Here is a 9,824-nt window from a genome sequence, read left to right on the forward strand (position 1 = left end):
GAATTTCCTGGTTCAATTTATTTCATCGAAACTTTGCAGTCAGTACTCATATTCATTTATTTTTTTCCTTATTTGATTGATGATTGAAAACCAAAAATATCCAATTCACATATTTTGTTGTTAATTGGGTGCACCTAGTGGCTACGATTACTTTTTCCATAGATGAAAGATCTAACCACATTGCAATCAGACGCCTTCTCCTCTTGATGGAAATTAGAAGACTACTTATGAGTAAAAAAGACACCAAACAAACATCCGTCTCTTCCAAAGCCAGCTTCAGATATAAAACCGGCAAGTTTTTTTTTTCCGGATGGTAAATTTTTCGGACTTGCGAGAGGCTTGAAGGGGCCTTAGAAGCTGGTCTGGTAGAGTTCATGTGAGTGAAATTATGAAAGGCGCAGAATCCGATTTAATACCCATTGAACAAATGCGAGTTTGCCTTTCCCACTAAATTTATCTTCATCTTAGTATCCACTGTAAAATTGACAAAAAGAAAGAATTTCAAAAATTTGATGCATTCAATTCTGAGAAGAGTAGTTTGATACAAAAACATCATTTGATAAGAGAAATGGTGACGGTTTGCGAGATTGCTGTGCGGGAGTGGGACCCAAGCGGCGAAAATAACCCCTGTCTATAATATTATCTTTGGAATACACCTCAAATTGATATTGTGAGATGTGCCACTATTTAAGCAAAACAGCTTAAGCTCACAGGCATTAAATATAATTTTATGTTATAAATTGTTTATTTTACTTAAAAGTTATATTTTACTCTTCCCTATGAAATTTGGTTTTCTGGTTGATTTATTAAGAAATAAAATATTTAATATTGGTCTATTTTGACGAACAGTGACCCAAATAAATTCGACCAAATATAAGCTAAATACATAAGTATTTTTCCCAATCGAAGACGGTACAATTTATCTTCTGTGTAAACGGTTGATATCTGTTACAGCCAGGTTCGGTATAGACATTTTGCTCAAACCAAAGCTTTTTTTTTTCTTTCTTTTCATTAGTGGATCAGGTATTCTTTTATTTTTAGTCCTATAAAGGTACAGACAGATATATAGTATAAGCATATCAGAGTGACTAAAATTTACATTTCCATTCCCGTGTGAAATTCCACTTCACATTTATGATCTTCTCAAAATAGCAAACCGTCGCTTTTAGTTAATTATGAGAAAGCTGCCTTTCACGGAAAAGATATTTGAATCTTGATTTCATTATATAACGATATCTTGGGGCTTTCCACCTGAACAGACTATTAATGTGTTATCATTTCTTCCACATCAATCAGATCAGGTTTCCAAAAAAAGTTTATTTCTAGAAATAACATTCTAAAAATACTCATTAGTCCTTTTTTTCAATTGGGACAAGTTTATAAGTATGTTTAGGCTGGGATTCCATATCATTCATTTTCAGCCTTTTTAGATCTCACATTAAGATTACTTGTAACATATCAGAGTTAAAAGGTGGAGCTGAAGGATTCAATTGCGTGAATTGATAATATTATAAAACTAGTGAAGGTTTATTTTTATGTGAAGGTTTATATGTTCATATTTAAGTTAAATGTGAAATAAAAAACGATAATAATAAAAAAATAAGTCAAACTTAAATACTATAACTTATGAAATGAGAAACACAGAAAATACCAATATAAAGTACCTAAAAAACTTCGGTTAAACCATAAGAAAATTAGAACGGCAACTAGACAGAAATCTAAAAAGGGCATAATAACAAAATAGTTGATCGCCAAGAAAAATCAACAAATATTGGTGTTTGAAAAACTGTATCTCGGAAAAATATTAAACGTTAATGAGTTCGATTAAGGCTCAAATATTAGTAAAGTTATACTACTTATGAAAAAAAAACATTTGTATTCAATGGTACGCTCGATAGTTTCAAGATTTTGAGCATTGAAACAAGAATGAACGAAAATCTTAGTTTTTCTAGAATCAAATGAAGCTCAAGGGTTATTACCAAGAATATTTCAACTAATTTTCAAGGGCATTTATTGTTCCTATTGTCTAGGTAAAAATTTTATTCTTTTTTAATAGAAAATACAGGTTAGCTGATAAAAAAATACTGTATTTTCCAAAAAGCGTTAATATTAAAATATCAAAAGCGGTAACGGAAGGATTTTGGACTGTAAGGATTGGATTCGGGAGGAATTTGATGGTCAGTTTAGACTGTTTGTCTAGTAAATGTTGTAATAGTCGGAATCGACGAGCAGTTTCAGTCTATTCAGTCTTGTATCTTGATTCCATGTCAGTCGTCCAGATGAAGTCCTAAGTAACGGATCTGTTCGACAGGAATAAGTGTGGTATTATTAAAGGATACTGCGGGTCAAGAGTTTATGTGTTTACGATGAAGGGAAAATATGATTTGGCTATAAACTTAAAATTATTCGGCGGTCGTTTTGAAAAATCTTGCATATCATACCTATACACCGTCAGGAAGTGGCAAACTATTTACTGCCCTCATTTGCAAATAGTTTCAGGTTAAAATCCACTGAAAGAAATTAGTTTACAATTAATTCTTGGTTTTCTTGCAATATTACTGGACTATATAGCGAAACAATTGAAATGAAATACGGAACTTTTCAGGAAACTAAAATTCTGAAGTCCTAAACATTGTAAAATTATTTTTTCGTGATGAAATTTTGAGGGGATAATTCTGAAGAAGTGTGGGAATCTAAATCTTTAAAAAAATTGAAAAATACATCTCAGAGCATGAAAAGAATACTGTTTTACAGGGGAAAAACGACTTGCATTTTAATCATATAAATTTTACTAAATCTAACTATCTTAAGTCTCCTTTTCCAGTTTTAAGCAAATATTTCGAAAATGATATGGACCCGTCGCTCCCGGAGTTTTAGTGGGGCGGATCCGGCCAAGAAGGATCGCCATTTTTTTTGTGTTAAGATCTCTGCTATTGATATTGTTACATAAAATGCCAATGTAGACAAAAATTAAGTGAACATTTTTTCTTTGAATGTTAACGAGCAACGTTTCGTGGGATGGGTCCGAAAGTAGAGCCGTTTCTGCAGATCAGTTTCACTCGCAGCAGTCGTTTTTGTTCCTTTTTGATTTCACCATCCTGTTCGCCATGGTAAAATCTATAAAAATCGATTATCATCTCATTTTCGAAAAAAAAAATCGATTTAAACCCTTCATCCCCCGTAATATTAAATAATAATAATAATAAAAAAGAATTATATATATTATAATTAATTATAGTTATATATATATATTTACCTTCAAATCACAATAATTACTTCATAAGTTCCGACTTTTGAATTTGATTTTGTTTATGAAGTAGAGAAAGAAATTAGTCATTTTACTATGAGTCTAGTGAAACTAATCGTTAAAAAAATTACAGATCTTTAGCTCATTTTTTTTATACATTAAAAAATAAATCGATTCATTTGAAATAACTTAGCAGATGAGAGTATAGGAACTCAAACTTCATCACGTAGACTGAAACCCAGACTTATGTTAGACGCTCTTTAGTGAACTATGTATTTATTTATATTTCAATATATGAACCAGTCATTTATAATAAGTTTTTCCTTATCTTTATTATTTACAATTAAAACATATTGATCGTGAGGGACTTATATTCCGTAATGTCAAATGTTGAAGTAAATTGTTATAAAATGCATGTATGGCCCACCAGGCCGATCTGGTAATAAATATTTATAAAAACAAAATTCTAAAATAACTGATATTATAATCAGCCCTGTTATTTGTTATTAAAGCCGGGACCGTTCACAATACATTAATCTAAACATTTTTATTGCATCGTTTATTGCAATTATTTTTTGCCAGAAGTTGTGATTCACAACAGCCCACTTCATGTTGAAAATTTTCCATCACGAGAAATGCCCAGGATCTCGCGTACCATTTATGTTTGAGGTACAAATAATACAGCTATAAACATGCTAAGATCCTGAGATAAGAAAATCACTATTGACTTGTTCAGCTGTCCTGTTCAAGGCCATCACCAATAAAAGAACAGACAGATTTTTTTTTTAATAATCAAAATTACTCCTTAGTAACTTTACAACACTATAAATCATTCGAATTGTAAAATTAGACTAAAGCATTAAAAATCAAAACAAAATTAAATGATGGAATACCTGCCCACCAATTCAGTAACTAAATTCCTAAGACGGGCATAGTAAAATAATTTTGACTTACCTCTGACTGAAGGACGACTTGCTTGTTAATAAAATAAAGTGGAAGAATCTTGAAAAACTATTTTAAACCACACTTTCGCTGGAAGCGACAAAATAGATGTAAATCTTCCAGTCCATTCAATATGGTAGTAGCAGATGAAGAGATTGTACTTGATTATGTCATTACAAAAGGATAAGAGGCAAATATATTATATATATATTAGTTTCATAACGTTCGAAGGCTTTATGGGGAATGTCCATTAACTCGTGGGGACGAGGGGGTTACAGTCTGATAGAATGTGATATCAGCAGATGGAGTTCTATATCAGCTGCCAGATGTCATATCAGCAGATATGTTGAAATGATATGCATAAGTTGAAACGTTCCGACAATAAAAACAGTCTTTGATATGGTATTCAGAGTGTGTTCTTCCTCTACTGATGTCTTTTTTAAAAAAAAAAAGTTTCTCCCTGCTGCCACATAACTTATGTATTTAAAATAAGGCAGTGTAACAAGACGATTTTAAAATTGAATTGTTTATTAAATGATTATATTTCAATGTGTGCATATAAAATTAAAAAAAAAGAAAGAACTATTTTCTAAACATTACATTCTACAAAAGGCTTACTTAAGAGGGTCTGTTTTAAGGTGGGGTTGAAATCCTGTTAGGTGGTACTGGGACAAAAAAGACTGAATAATAAGATTTCGCTGTTAAAACGTATTTTCAGAATCAATAGAATTTTATTCAAACACTTCCTTTTTTTGTTTTCTTTATGTAAATAAAACTCCAAGACTGCTTGAATTTTCTTTGTGGTTAGAAATTGTATTTCGTTTATTTCTTTGTTATTTTATTATCCTCTAAATGGATGTAATTTACGTGTGTATACATGTAAAATACAAATCATCATTAAAAAATTAATTTTCAAATCGATCATTTCTCAACAGCAAACTATAGAATAAAATCGAACAGACCAAGTAAAATTTTCAGTAACTCTTAATCATAATCATACAGATCATGATTCTATAATCATTAATTATTCTTAATTAGTATGTTTGTATAGGTTATGATAGAATTTCAATTCGAAAAAGTTGTTTATTTATGATGAAGAATGACCTGAAGTAGTAAGGATGAGAAGTTGGTTAAATTGACTACCAATGCAAGATTTAATGTTATTCATGCTCTTAGATAAAACTGAGGTCCCGTGGGCACAACTGTGGCACGTGCAGTATTAGATAATTATAGTGACAAAGGAATCTCGCGTATCTCTGCTGAAGCAGACAGTTTACTAAACTCAAATTATTAATTTATATAATTGAGTTGCATCTGCGTTCACCTCTGAAGTAAAATGCTCTAGCAATATCACATTTCGGAGAATTTAAACTAATGCACTTTGAACTTATGTTTCCTTTCCAATAAAAGTATATTTACTACTTTTTTCAAAAGCATGTAATTCCCATCACAATTTCCTTTAATCAGTGGCCGATAAAATAAAGAAGGTAAAATACCAATTTAAACTTTGCCAAATGAACTATTAATTTATTTTAATAATCAATTTTGATTATTTATACATTAATGAGATGATATAATTGTATAGCTTATCAGATATATGGAATAGAATTCCATAGGGAAGGGGAACGGATGAGGAAAGATCTACCAAAGACTGCGGGTATTGGGGGAATGGACTGAGGATTTAAATTGAGGGATATCAGAGATGTACGATGGACGGCGGGATTGGATAATTTGGTAGAGGAAGGAAGCAAGAAAATATTTACGACGGAAGGAGGGGTATAGCCACTTCAACTCTTCATAAAATTGGGTGACAGAGGCGTCATTGGGGACACCAAAAATGAATCGTACAAAGCAATTATTTAACCGTTTTAATTTTGCAGCGATATCCCCAGAAAAATCTCCTTAAGCCACACAGCAATAATCCAAGTGGGGGGATATTAAGGAAGTAACCAGGTTTCAAAAGGAAGTAGGGGACGAAAATAATTTAAACGCTTTAAAGTGGAGAAGGTACGACGAGAAATACCGGAGACGTGGTTTTTCCTGGAGAGAGTTTGGTCCATGGTGACACCAAGGTTTTTAACGTATGGATGGAATTGTAGTTGAGGAATAAGGTTGGAATAAGATGATAATTTTCAGGAGGTGATTGGATCCTATTACGATTGCATTAGTCTTCTCTGCGTTCAACTTAAACTTGTGTTTCTTGTGCCCAGTGACTAATTCAATTCAAGTCTTCTTGAAGCTTCTCCGTGCCAACTGATAGGTCAGAAGGTGGGAAGGAAAGGTAAATTTGGAAATCATCAGCGTACAAATGGTTTTGAGAATATTAGATAAGGATGGGAAGGTCATTGATGTAGATAGCGAAAAGGGTAAGGGATAGCGATCAATATCTCCTAGTGACAAAAAAAAGATGGTACCCTATGTCCGTGGTGACTACCGTTGACAGAAGGCCATTACTATCGACCACAAGTATCCAGTACCCAAATTTTTTTGTGATTACTGAAATTTATATTGGTTTCTGCTGCCCGAATAAGAAAAACACACTTCTTATAAGAATTCATGTACATTTTTTGTTCGTTTTATTTCGACGGCTAACGATATTGGCAGACAAAACACATTAATTTATTCTTAAACTAAACACAACACAAATTCTAATTATTCAGAGAACACTGCTCCGCAAACCAGGAAGTATAATGACACGGGTGATGCACTAAGACAAAAGGCATTCCCTTGAAGGTGTGTGGACAAAACCTTGGCAACCAACGCCTTGCTTAAAATATACATAGAATCAAAAATTGATGCATCAATAAGGTATAAACATAAGTTTCTATTTATGTTCCTTGAATAATTTTTATAAATTAATAATATACTTGAAGGAAATTAAATCTAATTTGATAAGGACTACCTAATTATTGACCTTAAAGCAGACATATTATTTTATTCCATAATGAACAGTTTGTCATAAAAAAAATAGTTAAATAAGTATTATGTATAGACAACTAATCGAGTTTGAAATAAAAGATGGTTAAGTAAAATACAAAAAATAGTTTTCAACTAATTATTAATGGCCAACGTTTCGACTTATATTGCTGGTCCTCATTTGAGCTAAAACAAAAAGAGAGAATGCTTATTTAATAGCTTAACAGTATTATTTACAGGTTACTTTTATACTCTTACATTAGCTTGACTGTATCATCTTAATTTAGCGCTGAGGAAGACTTGCAGGTGGGTCGAAACATTAATAAATAGTTGACAACTATTTTCTATTTTTCTCGACCCTGACTATCTCCTTTTAAATTAATATTGTGTTTAATCCATATTTTTTATAAATATAATTGTGATTGAAACTCTTAACATATTTTCTGCGAACACTGAAAAAAATAAAATAAAGTTATTAATTTCTTTATTATATATTTGGTTTTATGTAGAATGCTTGATTTACACCTTATTAAAAGGATCAACTAATATACATATATATAAATAGAAAAAATAAAAATAAGTAATTTGATTCTGAAACAAAAATGCTACTAACAGGTGCCATAAATATTTTCGAAATTAATAACATTAAATAAGTTTATGGTTCGGTCCTTGTTTGTTCAGCACTCTAATACATGAGCTATTACATTTTTAACAACATAATATTGAGTATTTTTTACCCCAAAATATGTGTCAAGTCTCAAAATTGATATTTCGGAAATCGCCCTTTTTGCTATGTCCCGACTTAACTTTTCGTGGGCTAATGGAGGTTCCAGAAACTGCATTTCATTCATTTATTCATGTATTTCTATTTTTATCACTATTTATGTTATATATCTCTATCGGTTTCTGATGGAAACTGAACTAAAATTCATAGAAAAGTATTGATATATATTAAGACCAAGAACTAGATAACACTGACCCCGTTGCTGTGGAATGCATAGTAATAATTCTTAATAATTACTCATTGGATATCATTTCCACCGGTGTACTGTTCACTAATTTACTAGGCTGTGATAGTGAGTTAGTATGTAGGGATTCTAAACTATAAAATGAAGTTGGGTTAAAAATATGTTTTATTCAAAGATATTTACAATTGAGGTTCAATGATATAAGAGAGAGCATGATTTACCTAGTAACTTAATTTATATTTACATAATATGCTATGGATAGAGAATACTTGATGAGATAGTTCATATTTTATTGACTAACTTTAATTATTTTTGTAATTCAAAATAGCATCTTAGGTTTTTTTCTTATCTCATGTGTTGCAGCTTCGGTTTTCTTGATTCAACTTTAGTGGTTCCAGTTCGCTATGGTCCTCGACATCTAGTGTACTTTGCTGTTTCCCTGTACTGTACTCTTTCCGATGTCTTCCCAAGAGTATACTTTTCCTCTGCCTTACCCCGCTGGAGGTATCCAACTCCCTCTTCACTGTTTCACTGACCTCTCTGGAATTAGGACCTTTTTTTCGTTTCTTGCTAAAAATGCCTTCCCTCCCATCTCATTGGCTACAGTAATTTTTGGGGTGTAGACCGTTTTGACCTCACCGTCGTGGTGACTTCTCCATTCAACCAAGCTACTTTTATATTTTCGCTGTTTATGGCTCGAAGATGAGTATTAATGCAAACAGTCATTTAGTTGTTGGATTAGTGCGGCATGCCTACCAGGCAGGCACCTTATCGAGGTGGATAACTTGACCCTTTGAAACGCCGCTAATGGTCCACATTTCTTATCTCAACGTCCTTTTCCCTGCCCGTCGGTCATTATCATTATAAATGTTTAGAATATCTACTTAATTCAACTAAATTAACTTCTTTTTTCTCATGATGATATTTTGCAATACATAACAGTTTTACACATTGAAAATTATTCTACATCAACCAATGTATATTTTCTAATAAAGCCATTTTATTCTAAGAGGCTTACTATAGCCCCCTGTTTATGATTTTTCCAATTGCATAATCATTACATAATTGGTTATTAAAATTTTTATATGTTGTAATGACCTTAGACCAGAAAAAAAAATCGTAGATGAAGTTGTGCTCGATTGGTGTTGGTATTCAATTAGTCTCGATTGACATCATATATTTTCATCAGGTAGCATACCGTTACATGAAGTATTATCTAATGCCTTAATAGTGTATTATGAAATCTCCAGAAAACAAATGTTTACAATTACTATTGTTAATTTTAAAAATAAATAATCGGCTTTATTTTACTTAATTTCATACGTCCAAATGAGCCAATGTAACTATATAAATGTTGTAAATCATATGAGGACCTACTTCATATCGCACCAAATCAAAATATATAAAACATTCTTAATAACCGTAAAGGAAGGTAACGCTATGACAACCATAACAGATATTACAACACTAACCCATCATTAACTACAATATAATTGGATATGTTAGTTGGAAAAATCATTTTTAGAAAAAAATGTGAAAAACATCAATATTCCAGTAATCTTCTACTTATTGTAGATATTAACAAATATTATCCATTTCCAACATCGAATATCCTCAACATCGAAATATTCCACTATTTTTTTCTATATTGATATCATACCTTGGCAGAATTAACAACACATTAGTAAATCGAAAACCGTTAGTCAATTCATGTATGCAATGTCATATTTATAATAATCTTTAGTCCATAT

The sequence above is a fragment of the Halyomorpha halys genome, unplaced genomic scaffold (genome assembly GCF_000696795.3).
Source record: "Halyomorpha halys isolate HHAL.00 unplaced genomic scaffold, Hhal_1.1 Scaffold34.1, whole genome shotgun sequence".
NCBI classification, from domain to species: Eukaryota; Metazoa; Arthropoda; class Insecta; order Hemiptera; family Pentatomidae; genus Halyomorpha; species Halyomorpha halys.